General features: G+C 37.0%; 1 protein-coding gene across 1 annotated transcript in view; it reads right to left on the bottom strand.

The window, feature by feature from the left end:
• DDX10 (DEAD-box helicase 10) overlaps positions 1-27,100 on the bottom strand; it is a 286,527-nt gene that overhangs the window by 192,901 nt on the left and 66,526 nt on the right. The window lies entirely within an intron of this gene.

Raw genomic sequence — 27,100 nt, 5'->3', positions numbered from 1 at the left:
ACCAAGAAGTGCCCATACATGGTAATCCCTCCACCACTGAGGACAGGGAGTAATGGGGAAAAAGAAATAGCAAATTCATCAGGCAGAAATAACAGCATTCTAAATCAAAGAAATTTTGCATTAGACAGGATCGGAAGTACAAAAGCTCTTTAAAAGTTAACATTAACAGTCATTTAGAAATTAAAGACCAAAATCAAAGAGGATTTTAAAGCCACTACAGTTACTGCCACGTAAAATGAACTGTCTTACAAACCACCAAAAAAAAAGGGGGGGCGGGCAGAGAAGTTGCCTCTAAACTACTGTTCTCCAAAAGGAGAGAGAAGAAAAATACAAGTACATAAAATAACAATCTTCATAACAGAATCAAAAAGCTGTCAATTTTTTTATACACCTTCCCTGCTTTGACTATTCAACCATGCAAAACATCCTCTAGTTCGCTCCTTCTGAAGAATGCCTGTACTGTTGCCATAACAGGGGGGGCACCAGCGGAAAGCCAACCAGGTCCTTAGAGGTCTTATCACACTCCAAAATAAAAGCTTTCTGAAGTGATGTGAGTTTGAAAATTGTTTTCATTTTACACCTTGCATTTGTTTCCATTTTTCCTACAGGCCCTGATAAAGCACTATGTATCAGTTAGGCTTTGTCACAAAGCTAGAATTTCAATAGCATGTGCTTAGGTGACTGAATTGCTTTGCTTATTCAATCGCCTACTCCCCAGGATTTTTCAAATCATTTCAAAGACGATTTGGGTGAATAGCCCTGCCAATCATACAAAATAACCATCAAAACAATCCATGAGAAAGAATTACATGGCAAAAGTTTAAAAATCAAACTTAAAACTCCTTTTTGGGACCAACATAAAAAGAGATTTTCCCATCCCTAAACTCTCAACGTCTACTGAGTTGGCCAAAAAGTTCCTTCAGTTTTTTTAAGTAAAAATAAAAGACACATTTTTCATTTTCACCAAGAACTTTATCGAATAATGCATTTACCGTTTTGTTCCACTACCTTCTGACAGTTTTCACATAACTTCATAATTCCATTTTCCCAAAACTTTTTCTCTCTTCTAGATGCCTTTTACAGTCTTCTACAGACAGTAACTTGCCTGTTATTCCTGGAATCTCTTGACTTCTTACTTTTGCATTCCAGTCCCCTGTGACGAAAAGGACATCTTTTTTTGCTGTTAATTCAGGAACATCTTGTAGGTCTTCAAAGAACTGTTTAACTTCGGTTTCTTTGGAATTAGCGGTTGGGACACAGAACTAGATTACTGTGATACTGAATGGTTTGCCTTGGAAACGAATAGAGATCATTCTGTCATTTTTGAGATTGCACTCAAGTACAGCATTTAGACTCCTGAGTTGACTATGAGAGTTATTCCATTTCTTCTAAGGGATTCTTGCCCACAGCAGTAGATATAATGGTCATCTAAATTAAATTTGCCCATTCACCCATTCCAGTCCATTTTAGTTCACTGATTCCTAAAATGTCGATGTTCACTCTTGCCATCTCTGCCTGACCACTTCTAATTCACCTTGATTCATGGACCTAACATTCCAGGTTCCTATGCAATATAGTTATTTACAGCCTTGGACTTTACTTTCACCACCAGACACATCCACAGCTGGGCACTGCTTCTGCTTTGGCTCAGTCCTTTCATTCCTTCTGAAGCTATTTCTCCATCCTTCTCCAGTAGCATATTGGGCACCTACCAACCTGGAGAGTTCATCTTTCAGTGTTACATCTTGAGTTTGAGCAAGCTACAGGAGATGGTGAAGGACAGGGAAACCTGGTGTGCTACAACCATGGGGCTGCAAAGAGTCGGACACGACTGAGCAACTGAACAACAGCAACAGAAATGCAATTTTTTCAATTAAAAGAATTTTGTAAATACCAAAATAAATGGACTTCCAAAAGTGCAATGTCTGGTGAATACGGTGAATAAATCAAAAGTTCCCAATCAAGCTGTAACAGTTTTTGCCTGGTCATCAAAGAAACACGGGGTCTTGTGTTATCCTGATGGAAGATATGCCCTTTCTGCTGACTAATTCCAGGTGCTTATCGTCAACTGTTGCTGCTTTCAGCTGGGCTCAATGAGAGCAGTACTTGCTGGAATTAATTGTTTGGTTTTCCAGAGGATTCCCTTCCAATCCCACCATATAAACAACATCACCTTCTCAGGATGAAGACCAGTCTTTGGTATGGTTGGTGGTGGCTCATTTTGCTTGTCCCACAATTTCTTCCGCTCCACATTATTGTACAGTATTCACTTTTCATTGCCCATCAGGAAACCTTTTCATTAAATTTAAGTAGAGAAATGCATGGAGAAATACAGTCTAGTAGGTTTTTTCACTAGTTATCTGGAACTCAAATATCAAAACAATTAACCTAAGTTGGTACAAATGATTTTCAATGCTTGATTTGGATATTTTGAGTATGTCAGCTATCCCCCACGTAGTATAACATTGATTGTTCTCAACTGATGTCTTGATTTGACTGTTACCAACTTCAACTGGTCTAACCACCATGGAGCATCATCCAGTGAGAAATCTCCAGCAGGAAAATTGGCAAGCCACTTTTGACATGTTCGATCAGCACCTTCTCTATATGCTGCAGAAATCCTTTTGTGTTTCACTTGCATTTTTACCTTTCTTGAAATAATAAATCATAAAATGACAAAAATCTTGTTTTTCCTTTCATTTTCAATGTAAAAATGACTACACAAAAGTGCACCAAGTTTGATAAGGTTTCATAAATGCACATTGATATCACAGCTGTCACAATACAATCTAACAATATTGCTTTGAATGAAGTTAAAGACAACTAAACACTACTAGAGCCATCTTATGGAAAAAAACAAATGAACCTTTTGGCCAACTCAATACTTCAACAAGTCTTTCATTTGTAAGTTAATGGGATACACTCAGGATAAGTTAACTACATTTCCTGTTACAGGCTCTAAATTTTTTTTTAAACAATGCTATGTGGTACTTTAATAAAAATATATCCTAAAACAAATCTGAATATGATTTCACAATTGTACAAATAAACTCATTATCTGTAAACCTAAAACAAAAATTGGAGATATCAAGGGACCATTTCGTGCAAGGATGGGCACAATGAAAGACAGAAATGGAAAGGATCTAACAGAAGCAGAAGGGATTAAGTGGTGGCAAGAATCCACAAAAAAACTATACAAGAAAGGTCTCAAAGACCCAGATAATCACGATGGCGTGGTCATTCACCAACAATCAGACATCCGGGAGTATGAAGTCAAGTAGGCCTTAGGAAATATTACTTCGGACTAAGTGGAGGTGGCAGAATTCTAGCTGAGCTATTTCAAATTCTAAAAGATGATGCTGTTAAAGTGTTATACTCAATATGTCAGCAAATTTGGAAAACTCAGCAGTGGCCACAGGACCAGAAAAGGTCAGCTTTCATCCTAATAAAAAAGGGTAATGCCAAAGAATGTTCAAACTACCGTACAACTGCACTCATTTCACATGCTAGTAAGGTTATGCTCAAAATCCTTCAAGTTAGGCTTCAGCAGTAAGTGAAGCAAGAACTTCCAGATATACAAGGTGGGTTTAGAAAAGGCAGAGGACTGCCAACATTCATTGGATCACAGAGAAAGCAAGAGAGTTCCAGGAAAACGTCTACTTCTCCTTCATGATTACGCTAAAGACTTTATGTGGATCACAACAAACTCTGGAAAATTCTGAAAGAGATGGGAATACCAGACCATCTTACCTGTCTTCTGAGAAACAGAAGGTAAGATCTTGTTCTGTATGCAGAACAAGAAGCAACAGTTAGAAATGGACATGGAACATCTGAGTGGTTCAAAATTGGAAAAGGAGTACGTCAAGGCTGTATATTGTCACCCCACTTATTTAACTTCTATGCAGAGTATATCATGTGAAATGCTGGGCTGGATGAATCACAAGCTGAAATCAAGACTGCCAATAGAAATATCAACCTCAGATATGCAGATGATACCATTCTAATGGCTGAAAGTGAAGAGGAACTAAAGAGCCTCTTAAAACTCAACATTTAAAAAACTAAGATCATGGCGTCCAGTCCCATCACTTCACAGCAAACAGATGGGGGAAAAGTGGAAGCAGTAACAGATTTTATTTTCTTGGGCTCCAAAATCACTGCAGATGCTGACTATAGCCATGAAATTCAAAGACACCTGCTCCTTGGAAGGAGAGTTATGAAAAACCTAGACAGTGTATTAAAAAGCAGAGATATCACTTTGCTGACAAAGGTTCATATAGTTAAAGTTATGGTTTTTGAGTAGTCATTTAGGAATGTGAGAGTTGGACCATAAAGAAGGCTGAGTGCCAAAAAACTGACGCTTTCAAATTGCGGTGCTGGAAAAGACTCTTGAGAGTCCCTTGGACTGCGAGATCAAACCAGTCAATCCTGAAGGAAATCAACCCTGAATATTCATTAGAAGGACTGATGCTGAAGGTGAAGCTCTAATACCTTGGCCACCTGATGCAAAGAGCCAATTTTCACTGGCAAGAACCTGATGCTGGGAGAAGGGGACAACAGAGGATAACATGGTTAGATAACACCACCAACTCAATGAACATTAATCTGAGCAAACTCCAGGACAGTGAATCCTAGCATGTTGCAGTCCATGGGGTCGCAAAGAGTCAGACATTACTTAGTGAGTAAGAAACAACAACAAATTTGAAAAAAAATTAATTTAAGAACATTCTCATGTTAATTAATATGAAAATATCTAGGAATTTCAACAAGTTTGGTTTTTTTTAATATATTAAATCATTTAAAAATGTATAAAAATATAAAAAGTAGAAACATATCCTCCCTTACCTCTCCCTCAGCTTTCACATGCACTCCCACAACCACCCTCACTAGCTTATATGAACCCACCAAGTAATCTAATGAGCTTTGTCAATTTCCTGTAAAGATATATTTCATTAAGAGACAAAACACATCCAAATTAACTCAGTCTTATATCCAAAACAATTCTTAAAGCTTAAACAAAACTTCACTTAATGATAAGAAAAATCAACCGGTACACATACCACACAGAAAACATTAATGAAAAATAAAATGTAAAAGTGAAAGTTCCAGAGTCAAGCAAAGGAAAAAACAACCAATAAGAAGCATAAGAAGTGAAAGATGTACCAGCTACTCACTCATCCAATTTAGCTCTAACTCTCACAGTTGGATAATCCTTTTTTTTTTTTTTTTTGCAGTGAATCAGGGCAGGCAATTTCTCTAAACACATCAAAACTATTTCTCTCGCAGACAAATTCAGCTACATGCTGAAATGAAAGGAGGCAGGGACAAGCATCCTCCACACAAAAATATCTGCTCTTTTGATGTAGCACGAATGCCTAGAAAATTCCCTCATTATCTTGTAATTTTGTAATAACACTAATTCCTGCTAAAATATGACATGTGGAATAAGCATCTAAAATCAAAAATATTACTGTCACATCCTAAGCTGTGTTACAAGTTTATGGAAAATCTAAGTCATGAGTTATATTAACTGATGAAGGAAAAAGATGCAAGATGATGATAAACCAGGTTCTGCCTACTTTCGTTTTAGAGTCATCAAAGCAGCCCGCAGACTGATGTAGCAAAAAAAAAAAAAAAGGTCTCGGTGAACTATAAATTTGCTACAAGAACTTAAAATGTCACATTTTAAATTCGATGACAACCTAAAATGCTGAGTTTACATGGTGGATGAACTGCAAGATTATCCACAACCAAAGGTAACATCTGAGCTCAGTGGAGCGCTGGCCACCATGCTGGCACTGAGCAGAACCGCTGGGCTGCAGAAGCAGAGGCAGCGAGTTCACGCAGCGGAGGAGGGCTGACTCACCACACAACCCCTGCAGCACCAGCCTGACTGCCTCAGACCAGGCTCACGCAGCTCGTGAAGTGAATGCTATCTGAAGAGCACTGGTTTTTAGCCTCATTTTTTATTTCATTTTGGCTTTACAGGTATATGGTAGCTCTAAATACAAGGAACTCAGACACAGTTTTTGTTAACTTATATCGGTTTATGGGGTCACAAAGAGTAGAACATGACTTGGCAACTAAACAACGCAGCATAATCAAATAATTTTTTAAAAATTATATAGCCTCTAATGGATAAACAAGTTAATCTTTATTTTTTTCATTTTTTCATTTTTCATTATTCATTGTAATGAATTCACTTTTAATGAATATTATTTTTTTCTTTTTCTTTTTCTTTAAATTTATTTTAATTGGAGGCTAATTACTTTACAATGCTGTGGTGGTTTTTGCCATACTTTAATGAGTATCATTAACCATCTAATACCTTCAATAATGCAAATCAACATGGTTGAGGGAAGAAATAAAGAGATCATGTGTTTATACTATAAAAACATTATTAGACCTGGTATGTTTGCTTAGTAGGAGCAATAAATATATGTATATACCACACATACATATAAAAGACACATAAAGTAAGTGATATTCCCCATTTTCCTTTTGACTGCCTTAAAGGTATCTTAGAGACACAATTATGACTTAACTACAACACAGTGGGATTTTATAGTCTACCTTCCTATGGTAGGTAGAAAAACACCACTCTATTTTTCAGATCATTCCCAGATCAACAGAGATAATTAACATGTTGAGATGCCTGGGGAATTACAAGAGAGATACTTCTACTTTACAACTTATTTTTCTTCAATTAAGACCAAAAGAATCTGAAAGCAAGGTATGACTATAATTTCCAAAACATAAAAATTGCATTTTTCTCACCATAACAATAGCAAAAAAAAAAAAAAAAAAAAGCCTAATGGCCATCATAAGGCATCAAGAAAGCACAAACACAATAGATACTATGAAAACATGAAAATAATGACTTACTGGTTTTAGACAAGCTTCTCTGAAAGGAACCTCCAAAAGTGAGCAACCTGAAATCTGTAGAAAATTACTCATAGCTCTAATATTATCTGCAGTTCAAAAAGCCAAACTAAAAAGGAACAAGGTTACTAGTTTAGTACTATGTAAACCAAAGATCATATAAAGTCTACAATACCTTAAATCAACAGACAAATCCAACTACATGCAGCAAAGTGAGTAAATAAACTTGAGTGAAAATAGGGTCAATTTCAGTTTACCTTGCATCAATTCTGTGGACAACTATAAATTTGAATTTCATTATGCTCACTATCTGATTAAAGCAGATGAAGAATGCAATTTGGTTGTCAGTGAGTTTGACAACCAGATACATGAGGTCTCACAGCACTGATAAATTCTCTATATAAGAATCACTCAGTCCAATAACAACTTGGGCTGAATTTCATTAAGTCAATGTTTGAAAAATAAATATAAAAAAAAATAAAAAAAATTAAAAAAAAGAAAAATAAATATAGATTAACCAACAGAAATCATATTAAATAAAATTTACCACAAACTAGCCTTCCTGTGGTTTGGAGAAATATCTTAAAAAAAGAAAACTATAGCAGCACTAATGAAATCAGTATAGCCAGTGACAAAGTATAAGGGAGGGCATAAACTTCTGACATGATGTATGATCTAGACCATTTTATTTCAGATTTCAAAGAAAAAAAAAAACCCTGCAGTGAAAACAGCTAATATTTATTTACTTAGCATCTGCTGTACACTAGACACTTTATTATTGAATTCTCAGAACAAACCTTTGAGCTAGTACTTTTATTAGCCCTACTTTCCAGAAAGGGAACTAAAGGGAAGAGAAGTAATATTCACCAAGTCATACTTGACAAGTGACTGAGGCAAGATCAAACTCACAAAGTTTTACTCCAGAGTCTATGTTGTTAATCATTCCACTATACTGTTTCTTAAAAGTTAAGTTTCTGCGTTAAACATTAAAAGAAAAAGAAAAAGAAAAACTGAAGAAAGAGAAACGACTACTCATAAAATATCTGCAAGTTCAACTCACTCAGGGGTAGGCAAACTTTCTCTGAGGAGTCAGATAACAAATATTTCAGGTTTTACAGCCCACAGTCTCTGTCACAACTACACAACTACTCAACTCTGCTACTGCAGCCAAAAACAACCATAAACAAATGAGCACAGCTGTGTTCCCACAAAACTTTATTTAAAAAGTTAAACTTTATTTACAAACACAAGTAATAGGCCAGATTTGTCTCAGGGGCCATAGTTTGCCAACCCAGGCTACTTCATAATCGGGAGATTTTAAAAGTTTCAGTAGACTCATGCCTCCCATACAAATCAATTACAGAAAGAAAATCTGCACAGAAGCTGTAAGAAGCAACACCAAGAACCTTCTCAAGGGCAAGTGGTTTTATTTGCATAAAGGTTTTTATTTTTGAATATATTGCTATAATGCACTACTTCAGTGTCCAGAGAAGCTTCCGGTAGCCTCCCGGGGCACCTCTAGGGTTCTCTAAATCCCCAGGGCAGGTAGCACAGGTAGCATTTCTTCCCAAGAACAGGTTTAATAAAGCCACAGCCATTTGCACCAGGGCTGCCACACAGCCTACATTTGTTCCCTGCCCACATTTACTCCCCATCAATAGCATCTGTTCTGCTGGGGCCTGGGGGGTGTGGAGGGGGAGGGTCAGAACATTCAGCCAACAAAACCTGATTTCCTAGAACAGTAAAGACAAGAAGCATGGAAGTGAATTTCAGTAGACTGTGTAAATTAAACAGAATAAATGCAACCTTTTCTGATGCTGACTTTCTGACTGTTATCCTCCTGGCTCCTCACCCAGTTAGGTACAGGGAACAGAACAGTGAACAAAGGTTTGCCCTTTGTTCTCAGAGATTCCCCAGGCTAACTGAAGTTATAAATAAGAAAATGGAATCTTCTTTGCTCTTCTATCTCCCTACTTACTCTTACCTTACCTCTCGTAACTAAACGTTCAATGCATCTTAAATTATTCTCCTTCCTCTCCGATTCCAACACTACAACTCTAATTTGACTTTAACCCAACTACTATTTATTAATACTTGGTTTCCAAATGTTTTTAATCACTTATACCTTTTAAAAACATTTTAAATATGTACCCAATACACATTTTAACGTATAAGACTTGAGTATTAATTTATGTTGTTAGTTGCTCAGTCTCAGTCATATCCAATTCTTTGTGATCCCATGGACTACAGCCCGCCAGGCTCCTTCGTCCACGGAATTCTCCAGGCAAGAATAAGAGAGTGGGTGGCCATTCCCTTCTCCAGGGGATCTTTCCAAACCGGGGATCGAACCCAGGTTCATTCAGCTTGGACAACCCACCAGGAAAATGAGTATACTGAAGTTCATACTGGACCTTTAAAGTCACACTATGTACTGGGAACAGTCAATAGTTCAGTGATATGATACATCCCAGCAAGAACAGCAGCATCAAATGTGAACAAAAAAATAAGGCACCAGAGATAGTCCATTACTTCACTGCAACATAAATCACCATCAAACCTAACTCTGTTAGAAACAAAATTTTTAATGAATGTGAACAGTTGTCAACACTGAATTTAAAAGATAAATTGGGAGACTGTCATGCATTAACTTTTAGGGAAAAGGCAGCCAATAATAAATGTTACTTTAATATAAGCACACACACCCCCATTCTGCATTCAGCATTTACAGTCATAAGACATCTGAAGAAAAGTCTAAGAAATTTTAATTCACTAAACCTCTTAATACTCCTATAAAAGCAAGTATAATGGGGCTCAGAATAACAAATTTAAAATTAAGTTTGTTCATTTGATAACTCATTAATATAAAACTTTACTAAATATTTCCAAATTAACTCCAGGAGAATACTTTTGATTACTTGTCACGTGTTCAATACTTCCAATTTTTCATAATGCTTTTCACTTTTCAAATGAGAATATACCACACGAACCACACAACTTAAATGCTTATTCTAGCTTCCAATTTTGTTCTGAACCAGTTATTTACACAAATCAATGCACAGAGAAACCTTTGTACTCATGATAGATAAGAAGTGTAACCACTAAAAACGTGATAGATGGGGAATGGTTGGGCGTTTGGAAGTAGCTTTAACATTTGCAAGGGAAATATGTAATAAAGCAGCACTGTTTCTTCCTTCTGGAATATTTATCCATCTGGAGTGGATGACTCCATTTTGTAGGATTACTTGTATGTCTGTGAACAAACTAAATTTTAGAATGTCTCTGTTTTTTTCTTTTAATCTAAAAATAATTTTGAGAGTCTCTTGGACTGCAAGGAGATCCAACCAGTCCATCCTGAAGGAGATCAGTCCTGGGCGTTCACTAGAAGGACTGATGTTGAAGTTGAAACTCCAATACTTTGGCCACCTGATGTGAAGAGCTGACTCATCTGAAAAGACCCTGATGCTGGGAAGGATTGAGGGCAGAAGAAGAAGGGGACAACAGAGGATGAGATGGTTGGATGGCATCACCGACTCAATGGACATGAGTTTGGGTGGACTCCAGGAGTTGGTGATGGACAGGGAGGCCTGGTGTGCTGTGGTTCTTGGGGTCGCAAAGAGTTGGACACGACTGAGCGACTGAACTGAACTGAAACACATGGCAAATTAAAAAACAGTGACTTTACTTAGATTTTTTTCAACCAAGGATAAGTGCTTAAATAATTATGTAGGCTTTGTGCCTTATGATTAAGACATAAATTTTTAATGAGCAGTCTAGCTGTGCTGTTAGTTCAACTACTAAAAAAAATTAAATGTATTTGGTTGTATAAATTATTACACATTATAAAGTCTCCCTTCTGAAATAAAGATGGCTAATAGTCACTGGTAATTGATATGAAACACATTTCCAGTTTATGATAAAGAGCTACATATTTTCTGACATTATAGTTTGACTACCAGAATTCAACGGGGCTTCCCAGGTGGCTCAGTGGTAAAGAATTCATCTGCAGTGCAGGAGACACAGGTTCGATCTCTGGATCAGGAAAATTCCTTCCTTCTGAGAAGGAAATGGAGTACTCTTGCCTGGGAAATCCGATGGACAAAGGAGCCTGGTGGGCTACAGTCCATGGGGTTGCAAAGGGTCAGGCCAAACTTAGTGACTAAATAACAACAACCAGAATTCAATACAGCAAATATTTATTTAGTACCACTGTGCTAGGCCCGAAGGGACAAAAATGAAACTTTTGTGACATTTAATATCTAGCTGTGACTCAAAATCTAGCATCAAAAAACAACACTGAAATGCCTAGGGAATATAAAAACTAAGGTACTACTATTCAAAATTGCAATATGTTAGGCTATGCTTTATAGTTTGGTGCTGGGAAAAATACTGCTTTGTAATTTTCTACCAATTTTATTTTAGAAGTTTATGTAATATGAATATGACAAATACAAAACCATTTCAAATAGCTATCACAAGTTTTCTCCACTGTGATCATTCCATGAATTACTATTAAATGGCATGTGATAATCCAATTGGGCTGTTAGACCAGAACAACAAAACTGTTCCAACTGAGTCATGATATTCACTACCTACCTACTCATTCATAAGCATACCAAGGCTGATAGATACTAGTGATGCAATGTAAAACATGCATCACTGGTTACCCGATAAAACACTTCTGGATGTTCATGCTATCAGGGGGTGACAGCTGTGAAGTTAACCAAAGCTCTACATAAATTACTCTGTGAGCCACCTCTACCCAACTCATCCCCTAAGAGAGAAAGTAAAGAGAGCGGCAGGAACAGGTGGCGGAAACCCAAAACACCGACACGCCGAAGGCAGTATTAGGACACCTAAACTTGTTTTTTCCTACCTCGCTTTGTTACTGTTCAGTTGCTCAGGTGTGTCCAACTCTTTGGGACCCCATGGACTGCAGCATGCCAGGGTTCCATGTCCTTCACAATCTCCCAGAGCTTGCTCAAACTCATGTCCACTGAGTCGGTGATGCCATCCAACCATCTCATCCCCTGTCATCCCCTTCTTGTGTTGAGTACACATCAAAAGCAAGAAGCAAATCAGCAGGTTTAATCTTAAACTTTAAGACCCTGCACAAATGTACTTATAACACTTCCATGTAAAAACTAGTCACTAAAAGAAAGCATAAAAGTTGTTTCCAGGGGCTGGAAGATGAAAAAAAGAGGGAAAGGCTGGTAAAAAGATACAAAACATTCAGTTATATAAGGCCTAAGGATCTAATGTATAACATGGTGACTAGAGCTGATACACTATATAAGTGAAATCTCCTGAGAGCAGAATTTAAATGCTTACACACATAGAGGTGAGGTGATAGATGTGCTAATTAACTCAATTAGAGGAATCCTTTCACAATATGTATGTATATCAAATCATCACACTATTGATGAAAGAAATTTTTACATACTGAAGTATAGGGAAGTCATGATGATGGTTAAACTTATGATTTAACTTGAATCTTATAATAACTAAAAGAACCTATTTGTGGCCTATCAACCATACATTTTACATTTGTTTTATTATTAAAGAAATGGGTATACTGACCAAAAGTAAAGAATGTCCATGTTAAAAATGAAGGTTAAATGCCCCCCTTTTGGAAGGCCAATGCTGGTGCTCCTCTGATGGTAAGACTCCCTTCTCAGGCGCCACGGCCATACTGACTGGCTATGTACAAACTTATCTGGTTTTTTTTGAAACCCTGAAAGAATGTATCTCTGACTTGTTCGATGTTCTTTATGTTGGAAACCATGCTTCTCCAGAGCAGTTCCTCAGACTATATGAAAGGATGTCTCCCAGGCAATAGTCTTCAGTTTGGCTCAAATAAAACTCTTTTCTATTCCTAGTACAGATTGTTTGTTACTTCCACTGACACTAAATATCTTAAACATCTTACAACTTTGTCAGTTATTCCTCAACAAAGCTGGGGGGGAAAAAACAACACTATTCACTGCAGTTGAACTACCATAATCAATCCTCAAAACAAAGTCATGCTGTCAGTCTTATGTATTGACCAACTGTCCCATTCTCTGGAATATATATAATTCTATTTCTGAAGTTTTCCCTCTCCATCTATTTCATGATGTGAGGGCTCTAAAACTTAAAATCTGTAACTCTCATTGGAAACTTTACCATAGAGTAAGGCTTTGTGCTATGGTGAAAAGAATACTATTAAGTCCTCCAGTAAAATATTCCTAGCGTACATTTTTGTTTAAAAATGTGTATTTTCACTGTCTTCTTAATCTCCTTAAGCCTTGTGATGTTGTTTAAGATGCAGAAGTCTCCCTAACTACATTTTAAAGTCCAATGAAGGAAAGAACCTTTTGTTTTGCTTTATACTCCTATCATCATGCTTTGTTCAAATGGATACTCAAAAAAAAAAAGTTTAATATGTTTTTTGACTGTTACAAATCTTTCAATAGTTGTAAATAAGTAGGTAAGTAAACTTATTACTATAGGTCATGTATTTTAACATTAAAAATTAAAGAGTGTTTGGTAGGGTAAATACAGAATAACTAAAGAGTCAAATAAACTATAATGTAAGGAATTTTATATTAGTTTAAGATATTTCATCATCAAAGGAGACCTTCCACAAGTTTAGAATCAAGTATTTTAAGAAGTAGAGGAGTTCTCATTTAATTCCTTCTATCACAAAACCTCTTAATCTGTAGTCAATAAATGATAAATGTGAGGTGGGGGGTGAAAAGCAGGGGTAACTTGGTAGCAAGCAATCCTATGTATTTTATTCATGCATTTGAAACACTACTCTGAGAATGAGACTATAGGCATTTCTTGTTGTTTAGTTGCTAAGTCACGTCCAACTCTTTTGCGACCCCAAGGACTGTAGCCCACCAGGTTCTTCTGTCTGTGGGATTTTCCAGGCAAAAATACTGGAGTAGTTTGCCATTTCCTTCTTGAAGGGAATGTTCCCAACCCAGGGATCGAACCTGTGTCTCCTGCACAGGCAGGCAGACTGGATTCTTTACCACAGAGCCACCAGGGAAACCCATTGTACACATTAACAGACTGCTAAAGAGCCCACGGCAAAAGAGGAAGACAGAGACTGAAACACAGTGTTAGGAACCCCTGTACATGAAAGCAACTGATTTGCAGCACAGTTGTGGAAGTAGTCCCATATCCTATAACTCGTTAGCAGAAAACTTAAAGATTCAAGTCTCCTATTTTACATTATCACAAAAGGCAAATGAACCTTAAAAAGTTTAAATAAACTACGTGACTGCCTTTCAGTCTGAGTCTCACCTACCTAGTACTAAATGAAAGACAAACCAAGCTGGTAGCAATATTTTAATATCATTTACTGCTAAATATGCTAAAATAAAACATTTCTTTGAAATCAGCCAGTCTCATTGTTTCCCAAAGAAGAAAACAATGACACTCTTCAAAAGCCAATTTCTTAAGTGAATCTTTCATAACAGAATCTTAATATGGCTTAATATGGCTTCTCATTTCCATCAACTACAACATTCAAAGCAGCAGCTATACTTCATACAGATTTTAAAATTTTATTTTAGCTTTGACCATATTGATCATGAATTTTCTTCTTTAAGAAAGGAAATTACAAGCTCAACATAAAAATAATTTTTACAGGCATGTCCCTGATGATCCAGCAGTTAAGAATCTGCCTTGCAATGCAGAGTATACAGGTTTAGTTGGATTGGTTCAAAACTGGGAAAGAAGTACAACAAGGTTGAATACTCTCACCCTGCTTATTGAACTTACATGCAGAGTATATCATGTGAAAAGTTGGGCTGGATGAAGCTCAAGCTGGAATCATGATTGCCAAGAAAAATATCAATAACCTCACATATGCAAATAACACTACCCTAATGGCAGAAATCAAAGAAGAACTAAAGAGCCTCTTGATGAGAGTAAAAGAGAAGAATGAAAAAGCTGGCTTAAAACTCAACATTCAAACAACTAAGATCATGGCATCTGGTCCTATCAATTCATGGCAAATAGATGGGGAAAAATGGAAACAGTGACAGACTTTATTTTCTTGGGCTCCAAAATCACCACAGCCAAAAAATTAAAAGACGCTTGCTCCTTGGAAGAAAAACTATGACAAAGCCAGCCAGCATATTAAAAAAGAGAGAGACATTATGTTGCTGACAAAGATCTATCTAGTCAAAACTACAGTTTTTCCATTAGTCATGAACAGATGTGAGAGTTGGACCATAAAAAATGCTAAGTGCCAAAGAACTGATGCTTCGAACTGTGGTGCTGGAGAAGACTCTTAAGAGTCCCATGGACAGCAAAGAGATTCAACCAGTCAATCCTAAAGGAAATCAATCCTGAATATTCACTGGAAGGACCGATGCTGAAGCTGAAGCTCTTAATACTCTGGCCACCTGATACAAACAGACAAGTCATTGGAAAAGACCTTGATGCCGGGAAAGATTGACAGCATGAGGAGATGGGGACGACGGAGGATCAGAGGGTTGGATGGCATCATCAACTCAATGAACATGAGTTGGAGCAAACTCAGGGAAATAGTGAAGGAGAGGGAAGCCTGGTGTGCTGCAGTCCATGGGATAGCAAAAGTTGGACACAACTGAGTGACTGAACAACAATAAAACAGTTGTTTTAACCTAATTTTCTTAACAAAGCAAAAACTTCTGTAATGATAAGCTGTAAATGACAAATTATATAATCTATGCACAAGTAGGAGTAATTCTACTTAAATGAAAATAAACACCTGCTTGAAATTCTAGACTCTCTAAATGATCATTAAACAGTTTCCATGTGACTTCTCTCATGATAACTCAATTTTATTAATAAAATTTTATACATTAAATGTGATTCAGCCACAGTTTACTTCATAATGCAGTATATACTCTATATATACTGACATTTACGGGAAAAGAAAAAAAAAATTATAGCAGTAACAACTCCAAGAAGCATGAGGAAGAAAGCCAAGCATTTAAAGGAAGCATTTAATAAGAAAATTACATGGTTTCTCTCCTTCAGAGTAACAAAAGAGGATCAGTTCTTTGACCTTTAAGCATCAAGAGAACTTGTTAAACTCAGCCTGACAAAACACGCAACCTTTCAGTAAGCTAACAAACTTGAAGAGTGAAATAAATATGGCAGTAATCTCCTATTCCTGAAATAAAGATTCCCATCACTAACAATGTAAACACCAATTTGGAAGAATTATAGTACCCTGTAACAAATTCCTATTTCACAAAGTGTGTATAATAATGGAATTCTACTTCCTTCACCACTCTGGCCTTTAAAAATTTCCACATGATTACCTCTCAATAAAGCTAAGGAAAAAAATCCAAACACAGATTTCAATATTCATATGTAACCCATTCTGTGTTCCTCTGCATTTCTATCCCACTATTTAAAAATGCATATTCATGTCAATATTAGCAATGAGAAGTCAAAAACATGTAATTAGCAAGAATAATCTTCAGGTTTTGAATGGACTGGGTTTCCCAGTATCTGGGGGTCTTCCTAGAATTTTTATTGATTCCTTTTTTTTTTAATTTGGTTGTAATTAAAGCACATATTCAGTAGGAATTCAAATCTTTTAAATATATTCATGCTTATTTTATGACCTGGTATATGATGTATTGGAGAAGACAATGGCAACCCACTCCAGTACTCTTGCCTGGAGAAGAATCCCATGGACGGAGGAGCCTGGTAGGCTGCAGTCCGTGGGGTCGCTAGGAGTCAGACACAACTGAGCGACTTCACTTTCCCTTGTCACTTTCATGCATTGGAGAAGGAAATGGCAACCCACTCCAGTATTCTTGCCTGGAGAATCCCAGGGACAGCAGAGCCTGGTGGGCTGCCGTCTACGGGGTCGCACAGAGTCGGACACAACTGAAGCGACTTGGCAACATATGATGTATTATGAATACACCACGTGAACTGGAAAAGAATAAATACTCTGCAGTTGTTGGATATATTGCTCTAAAGTATTAATTAGGCCTAGGTGGTTGATAGTAATATCCAGGTTCTCAACATCTTCATATGTCTATTGATTTTTTAAAATCGACTTGCTCTATTGTTTGCTGACAAAGGAGGGCTAACTGGCCCTAACATGATTTGGAGCTCTTCTCCTGCTTTCTTCCAGAGGTCTCTCCTCCTTCTGAGGGCCGTAATTGCCCTGGTGATGGTTTTGTTTTTTTTTTTTTTCAGTCTGTAAGTTGTGTCTGGCTCTTGCGACCCCATGGACTGTAGCCCACCAGGTTCTTCTGCTCAAGCGATTTCCCAGGCAAGTGTTCGTGGGGTTTTGCAGGCAAGCATACAGGAATGGGTTTCCATTTCCTTCTCCAGGGCACTTTCTCGGTCCAGGGATCAAACCCGCGTCTCCTGCACTGCAGGCAGATTCTCTACTGACTGAGCCACGAGGGAAGCCCTAGCCCCAACTCTTCTCCTCAGACCAGAAAGACTGCATGCTTCCCATGAGAGTATGTAAGTCTGACCCATCCTTAGGACAGAGGGACCGCAACAGAAAATTCACCCTGTGCCAGCCAGTCCTTTCTTACAAGTTTTGACTCCCCTCTAAAGTCTGTTTACTTTTGCTTTCTAGAGTCCTGTAAGTTTGTTTTGCCCAAAATTTACGAATCTTAATTGCAGGAGGGTCAGTCTATTAGGCACTTACTATACTCACATTAGGCAGACTTAAATTTACTTTCAATGTTACTTAGTGTTTGTGTGTGTGCACACGCACATGCAAGCACATGCATGAGTGTATTTCTGTCTGAAACCTAATAATACTCAGTATACCCCAAGGTCTCAGGAAGGCCAAAATCCATAAACTTTGATAGGACAAATTCCATGACTCAATAACCTTGGCGTCACAGTATATATAGCAAGCGTAGGATCATTAACAGTACTGAGTAGATATGCATTTAATCAAGACAATTCTGATGGGCTATGTTAGAGGCTGGATTTGAGAAAGGAGATCAGTTAGGGGACTAATGTAACAGTCCTAAGGAAAGAATAAGGGAAGGTGGTAAGCCGAAAGAGAATGAGGACTGAGTCAAAGATATTGGAAATATACAGGTAATTAAGTAAATTCCCCAGAAATCAAAAGGAATGTCTGAGTAGGATTCACACACATTTTGCCCCACAATATTATGCCGTTAACACTTCTTTTCATGTTTCTTACAGCCACTGCTATCACCTCAGTTACCTAGAAATGGGGAATTATTGTTCCTGTGAACACTCTTCCATACCATATTAAAAGTGGGCCTCACTATTCAATCACCACACTATGGCCCACTGAGGTCCCAACTGAATACATCATTATTTTCAATATAGAGATCTAGGCTGCCACCACCAACTAATCAGTTAGCATACAACAGGAAACCTACTTGCTAACTTTGATTTATATTTTGATCAGACTGACCTACCGAAAATGGTTTATATTTAATCATACTAAACAAACACTGGGGACACAGGTTCAATCCCTGGATTGGGAAGATCCCCTGGAGAAGGAAATGGCAATCCACTCCAGTATTCTTGCCTGGGAAATCCCATGGACATAGGAGCCTGGTAGGTTATAGTCCATGGGGTCACAAAAGAGTTGGACACAGCTTAGTGACTAGAACACAACAACAACAGACTAAGCAAAAATATATGTTAAATAAATAAATATTTACACTTCCAAGAGCAAATTCATATACTGGGCCTCTTAACCTAGCACAACCTACCTATCCAAACTTAGCTATGGTCCCCTTCCATATACCTTCACAGCTCCATCCAGTCCCCTTTCACAACATGATATGTATATTTCTATCTGCAAGTCTTTGTTTATGCTATCACCTTGATAAAAAAACCTTATAATCACACTTTTAACTAAAGTCCTTTCTTCAAAGCTCAATTCAAGTTGCATTCTCACAGGACATTCTCTCACTACCTCCCTCCAAAACATTTTTATAACATATCTAAGCTAACAGGTACTGTTAAGCATCTTTTAATGTTTATGGTCTATATACTCAACCAAACTACAAACAACATGAGAAAAAGCAACTTATTGGTCATCAGGCAAAAGCAAACCAAATCCACAATGAGGTATCTTTTCACAACCAGAAGGATGGCTATAATCAAAAAGATACATGATAACAAGTGATAATGGAGATATGGGAGGACTGAAGCTCTCATACACTGCTAGTGAGTGGTAAAATCACTCTGGAAAACTTGCAAAAAGCGAAACATTCTTACTGTAGACCTAGCAACAGCAATCCTCAGTATTTACCCAACAGAAATGAATACTTAGGTTCACACAAAAATTTGTACATGAATGTTCATAGCAGCATCATTCATCACTGACAAAAGATGGACACTGATTAATGGATAAACAAAATGTGGTGTATCTATACAGTGGAATATTATTCAGCCACAAAAAGAAATGAAGTACTGATACATGCAACAATATGAATGAAGCTTAAAAACATTATCCTAAGTTAAAGAAGTTAGTCATGAATCACATATATGATTCCATTTACGTGAAATATCCAAAATAAGCAAACCTGTAGAGACAGAAAATATTTTACTGGTTGCTTATAACTGAGGGAAAACGGGGGCTTGAGGAGTAACAGCTAAAGGGTGTGGGATTTTTCAGAGGTAATGAAGCCTTCTATAATTATGGTGACGGCTGGACAACTTTGCAAACATATTAAAGCTTTTGAGTTGTACAATTTAAACAGATTAATTTTATAATACATGAATTATATCTCAGTAAAATTGTTATCAAGAAAGAGAGGACTGGGGAGACATGCTGAAAGTCTTCTACTGAGAAGGGAATAACATAATGCACTAATTTCCAACATATCTAGCCATATTTCAGGTCTTCAAGGTCTAGAAGAGTTCACTATCTGAATTATTTTCTTCTTGCTGATAAAATCACAATTATAAATGCTAATTGTATAATAATTAAGGCTATTCAGAGAATTACTCAGATAACTGTAAAAAGGAAGACTAACTTTTAGAAGTCATATTTTAAAATGGATCTGTATCAGCTTCCCTTTACTTGATAATTATGATCAGATTTATATTTAAGCTGCAGTAGTAGTCTTTGTAGTGAACTTGAATAATACGAAAACATATAATCAGAATCACCTTTTACCTGCCTCATGGTTCCTCACACTTCCTGTAAAGCTCTTCTACTCTTCCAAAACTAACTGACCCAAACTACTGCCCCCAACCCTGCTCATGCCCTTTCCCTCTTTCTCCATCTATTGGATCCAACACAGCCTTTAGGACTAGTCAAGCACCAACCACTCTAGAAAGACCTCAAAGACTCTAGTCCAAATTCAAAATATTTTATTACTATAGGTAAATGTGTTACCTTATCTTCTTTTTAGCTATCTTACACTGTTTTTTCACCTAACATTTCCACATAAATGTCCTATTTCAACTATACAACTTTCCTGAGAGTGGACAAGTCTAATTTTTTCATATTTGGTACAGTAACATGTCCACATTAAGGGAGTAAAACAAACAAATACCTGATTAACTACAGGAGGGGAAAATGTGACAGAAGATATTTAAGGCCAACTGACAAAAACAATCCCAAATGCTCAGGCTAACGCACTATCCCTAAAGGTTCAGTACTTGTATTCTTTCAACAGACTTTTGGATCCTGGAACTATGAATTATTTCAGTGAAAGTAGGAATAAATAAGTCCCAAAGTGGCTGTGGGTGTTTTTACAGAGACCTCAACAGAATAAGAAAGAAGCTGGTGTTCTCAGCAGTCCAGCAGGGTCTTTCAACCTGAGAAAACCTCAGACAAAAATAACCTCATTAAATAATCATCAGTTTCCATCTGCTAGGGCTTTACATTTCACACAATGTATGCAACTCAATACACACAGACACTGAGAAAAATGCTTCCCCAATTTCAATGAAACTACTCTTTCCCTAAACTTCTGATCTGAGGAATTCCTAGAAAACCACATAAAGTCATTCAAAATGGTATTAGTGAGGACATAATTAAGTATAAATGAATTGTAGATCTGAATTTGAAAAAGCTTATGAATCATTATTCCCCTTTATGCTACTAAATACACTTTTTGCAAGAACTTATAAATTCAACACAGATGTGAATGCACAGACCTGCCAAAACAATTCTGTCATTTCTGCTTTAAAATAATTTATCACATTACTCATCTCTCAAAAAAGACAGTGCAAGTACTGGCTAGGAGTTCTTAGATTGCTTCTCCAAGATTCCCCAGGACTCAAAGGGGGCCGCATATGGAGGAGCATCTGGGCCAGCACTAAGAAGCAGGAAGCCGGCCTCCATTTGCCTACTAAGGTTAAATCTTGGCTGAAGAAGCAGTACACAACTGGGAAAGTCTCGCAGGCTCCTAGAAACAGAGATCCAAACACACATTCTATTCAAAACTACAACCCCATCTAGACCTAAAACAAGCCACTGAGGGAGAGCATCAGGATCGAACTAACCTCTACAAGTAAATTCACCATAAAATAAAATTACTGGTGATTCAATATAAGAGGAGAAGGAAATGGCAACCCACTCCAGTATTCTTGCCTGGAAAATCCAATGGATGGAGGAGCCTGGAGGGCTACAGTCCACAGGGTTGCAAAGAGTCAGACACAACTGAGCAACTGACACAACATAGGTTGTTAGCTTTGCTACAGAGTTTTCTCAACCATCTTTAGAAAAAGGTGAATAGCCAAAACATCACTCAAATTTTTATTTTTCCTGAAAACAAAGAGGACCAGAAGAAAATAGGTCCTAGAGATCAAAATAATCAATATGCAGAGAAAAGGATAATGGATGAATTAAGTAAGGCTTAGGAAAGATTTCACACAAGCTATTTATTCTGTATCTAACCCAGCTTTTCTAATCCAACACAAGAGTAGGATTAAGATTAACCCATTCAGGCAACAAATATTTGACCCACTTATGCTCCCAGTACACTTTTCTATCAAATGGTACAGTCTCAAATTGGGATAAGGAATCTGATTAAACAGACAAAACATCAACTAGATTTGAATTAGAGTCTCTACTCCCTTATTTATTCATTAATCCCATTCAACAAACAGCTACTAGAAACCTATTATAGCGACAGGCAACCCCGACAGATATAAAGACACAAAAATGAATAATGTAGATTCCCCACCTCGGTGATGGTGCCTCATTTGGTGGGCAGGACAGTGACATGACGCTGCAGTGTGCTCGGGCCGGTGACAGCATGAGGACAGGCTGCTCAGGACACGTCCTCTGGAGCACCTGATGACTTCAGCATCAGACGTTAACTACCCACTATCTTAGGCCTTACCAAATAAAAGCCACAGTTCTCACACAGAGGAATCTGTGCCTCTGGAATTCTTGTTGATCACTTTAACTAGTTTTTCTACATTCTGATTTGAGAGAGACACACCAAAACAGAACCAGAAGGACACAGTTCTGACTCCGCTACAACCAAGTACTAAGAGACAATCATCCATGGGTCGCTCATGTTTCTGCACATCTTAAATCAGTTACTTTTCCAGGTTATCTTTTCAAGGATGTCAACATAGCATACAGCTATAGAAGACAGAGATACTACCTCCCCTGGGGGGAGCGGGCAGTGAACAGATTTGCTCCTGACCAGGTTAATAAAGATAACATCTCTCTCTGGAAAAAAGCTGGGCAGATTTCCTAGCAAGACTGCGGGCTTCCTAGCTCTTCCTGTATCTACTCTGTGGACAGCTCCAACCTGGGGACACCTCCACACGGCCCCTGTGGAACCTTAAAGGCAAGGCAACCAATGCAAACTTGAAGGATAGGCAGCCTGTTGTGCCTAGCAACATATATCAAAATATGGCAGGCTAAGTCATGGCAAGTATAGTAGAATCTCAGACTTCATGGTTCTTGAAACCTAGAAACAATTTTTTCTCTTTTCAGTAGATGAATACGAAAAGCCAAAGTAATCCACAATTTCTATCACAGAACAGCACTAGTTAATGGAAGGTGGGAAAAGGAAAAGAGGAAGAAAAACCCAGTATACCACATCTAATCCTGTAACTATAAATCCATTATAGATCTGGTTAGCAGTGTTAACAGACAGGCTGGAAACAAGATGGGCAGGCAGGCCCCAGGACACTGATGGGATATTCTTGGGCAATAAAATATCCGTGCTCCCTCCTTGATGTGGAAAGGCGAGTTAGAAATAATTATCTCTAAAAATACTCACTGAACACCACTACTTTGTTCAAGTTATTAAATAAAAAGGTTCAACAGCTATTAACCCATGTATTACTAAATATGCTTGAAATTGAGTCAACCTAAAAACCTTTAATGGAAAACAGTAAGGAGAAAATAAGATTCACTAAAAGATAGCGTTTCAGATTTCTTAAAAAAATAAAAGCTCAATCTGAGAAGATTTGGGTAAGGAGTAGAAACAAAGACCCTAATAAAAAATTACCTATTATTTGATTTGTAAAGTCCTACTTTATGGAATGCCAAAAGACAGGAAAAATAGTCCAGATAGATCAAAAGATATACAAAACAAACAAACAAACAAACCCAATTCACAAGAAAGAACATTATTCAGCAAGTTCTTACTAAGTATTTTTGGACTATGCAACCATCTCCTACATCAAACATCCTCCAATTAGTACATCTTCCAAAATCAGGTATCACAGCAAGGAAGAAAGCATTCCTCTGCTCCGTTGCTTCCTGGAGCAAATATGAGCAAAAAAAAAACTAGCAAATATGAAAATGTGTGCAGGTGGGAGAATTATTATAACCTGTGATCATACACAAAAAAATAATAGGGAATATGCCATTTTAATTTAGAAAACAAACTCAGGTAGGAATTATTACTAGGAGGCAGGCTCTATAGTGATTGCCACTGAGAAATTAATTGATTTGCCTATTCCACCAATGTGAGAGAAAGGGAGGGAACAGACCAACAGTAAGAAAATTCTATCGAGAGATTATCCCTGAAAATATGAGCCCCATCCATTATGTGCTTTCAGAAAAGTTGCAATATGTGATTTCTATCACGTTTGCCTAATGCTTGGGATTTTCTTCATATATTCCAGGGATATTTACAGTACCCAGTATACTAAGGCAATTGTTTCTGGAGCTTAAAATTAATGCACTGTAAGAATCAGCACTGTGTTGGCTTTATTAGAACTGTAACAAAATATCACTCTGTTTTCAATCATTTACCATGCCAAATAAAAACCCGCAGGTTCTCTGCCCAACAGTATATCAGGACCGTCTGCCACCTCAACTCTTAACAGCCAGCAGGCAAGCTAAAAGAAGAAAAGAAAGGAAAACAAACCAAAAACAGCAACAGTGTTCTTGGGGAGAAAATGTCCAGAGATTAAGATGGTCTGCCTCTATTCCACAGCAAAACACTCCCAGTTTGAAAAATAATAAAATTTTAAAATTGTTTATTAAAAATTCAACATCGATGTTTCTAATAACGATTTGTTTAGGAAGAGCTACATCATTGTTTTCTTTTGATACCAAGTATGAAACTGCATCAATGAATGCCAAAGAGAGGCTCATTGAAAGAAAATGACCCCACACTAGAAACAAGCATTCAGTGTCTATCATATAAAAAATGTTGCAGAGAATGCAGTTACAAGCAAGAAGTATTATTATCTGCCCTCAAGAAGATTCATCTTTCTACATATTCCTCAGTATAGTCAATGTGTTTACCAAAAGCCCATTTACCAATCAGTTCTTCCTCTTAATCTCTCCTTGTTTAAAGCGCAGAACTTAAACAAGGAACCAATACCAACAAGGGCCAAAGAACCCACATATCCCAACTATGGTGGTATTCCTTACAGGGCCAAATCCTACTCATCAAAAATAACCCAAAAGCCATAGGAGGGTTAAAGAGAAACTACATAATTTTCTAAATGACAAACATCATTCATTATATACATGCAAACACTCCACAACACTGTATTCTACTATGGCCATACAAACAGAAGAGATGGGGAGGGGAAAAAAGAATAAGAAGGAGGCTTTATGACCAAATAGTAAAAGAGAAAAATACGCATTTAACCCAGAGAGAAAAACAGAAGGCAGCAAAAAAGGTAAAAAAAGAAAAAACTAAGAACAAAAAGAGAGGCTCATGTTATTTTTTAAAATAATTTTAAAATTTTCTTTATTTTATAACATTATTGGTCTGTGATAAATTGGATATTAAAATGCTAGCCCTTCAGCAAACATAACTTGAAAAGCATTACCCTAAAGACTTTAAAATTTTAAATCATAAAATCACTAATCTAATCTTATACTTAGTAAATAGTTTATACTTAGACTTTACTATGACTGAAAAATAGGCCTTTCTTAATATTCAAGCACCCCTGTTTCCACTGAACTTCACTACAGTGCCACTGCTCTGACCAATTTACTTGCTAGTGCCTACTCCCAAGAGGGTCTGAATTCTCTTTCCATTCCCCCTACCAAGCCTAGCTTTCAAGTGCAATTAAACTACCGGCCATTCACAACACATGCTCAGAGCATCAGTAAAACTGAAGTATTTTAAGAAAAAATGTTAAAGTAATCATCATGGAAAATATAACTTCAGGGCTTTTACTGTTTTAAAATGTACTATCCTTTTTGTTTCAAATTACATATGACCAGAGGAAACACAATAATCTTCAGTGTTTAAAACATCTAAATGTCTTAAACCAGCAATGGTAGAAGAATGCCTTACACACTATCAGGTAGGTGCCTCTGACAATCCTGCTACTTGAAACGCTACACCCCATCCCCTGAACACTGTCTCCCCCTTACCTTGCCTCATTTTTCCCACAGCAAATGTTTACATTTTTTGTCCATCTCCCCTTACTAGAATGTAAGCTCCATGAGGAGAGGGAATGTGATCTTTCAACACCAGGCCAAAAGCAAGTGTGCAATAAATATCTGCTGAAGAAGAGAATTCTTTTTTCTTAATTTCATTAATCCTTCATTTCATCTAAAACAGAAACTTTCATGATAGGAAAAAAGCTTCACATGGAAAAAAAGGTGATTTAACTCCACCCATCACCACAAGATGGCACTAGCTTAAACTGCTGCCTTGGACTTTAGACATAGCACGGATATTTGAAGCTGCATTTCAACAGCACACACTGAAAAAGAACAAAGTCAAAAGTGAAATACATTTAGACAAATTTAAGAAACTTGAACAGTTAAATCCAGAGTCATCACAAAGACAGACTTTCCATTAAAAAGCTTTAGGTAAATATACACATACTGATGGTTTAGACTCAAGAACAAAGGATCTCAAAAAGGGTATGTTGGAACTAACCTGTTTATAAGCAGAAAACCTGGCATAGTAGTCTAATTCTCTATAGTTATATTTGTTGTATGGATACAAGTACTTGTCAGTGACTTTGGAAAGATCCTTATTTCTAATTATCCTAACAGTCAAGTTCAAGGTCAACTTCTACAACCCTCAATAGCAGCCTGTCCTATTTCAAACTTGTTTCCTTATCTCTATTTTATGCTAAAATGAAAATAAGCATATCCTGATAAATGTACTTACTGAAATTTAGGCTATAAAAGTAGGTCATGAGAAAATCCAGTACTAGTCAGCAGTTCCTTTAAACACTGAATATGTATAAAACTAGGAAATGAAAAGAAACAAGATAAAATACTTTAGATACAATAATAATGCAGCGTATGAAAGAATGAACATCAATCCAAAAACTTTTAGCTTTCCATTGAGAATTTACATCCTGAGCAAACCATTTGCAAATAAAAAAAATCAAATAGAAGAAAAGATACACACACACATATACACACACCAACTCGGTATGTACATTTAAACTTCAAGTCACACAGTAACTATTCTTTTTGAATTGAAATAGAGCTGTAAAGAATTAAGCACAGAATGCAAAAAACAGGGTGGGGGGGAGCACCTATAAGAAAACAAAAGAACATCATATATACCAACTCTGAGCTACTCAACATTTAAGACTGTGTTTCCACTTCATGGTATCAAAAATTGAGAATAAAGTTTCTTGACTCTCAGGTTTTATTAATATATTGAAGAGTTTTTCCCTTCTGTTTAATTCAACAGCAATATATATATAAGATCATTGCATACAAAGGTTATGACAATCTCAGGAATCACCAAGAAATGCAAATTAAGACAGTCATTTAGGTATATTACTAACAGCCAAGAAAAAAAGTACTAGCAAAACAGATAACTGGAATCCAGAGGCCAGTGGA

The sequence above is a fragment of the Cervus canadensis genome, chromosome 11, assembly GCF_019320065.1.
Source record: "Cervus canadensis isolate Bull #8, Minnesota chromosome 11, ASM1932006v1, whole genome shotgun sequence".
Classification (NCBI taxonomy): domain Eukaryota; kingdom Metazoa; phylum Chordata; class Mammalia; order Artiodactyla; family Cervidae; genus Cervus; species Cervus canadensis.
The sequence above is the reverse complement of the archived record's forward strand: the minus strand, read 5'-3'. Positions and strand labels throughout refer to the sequence as shown.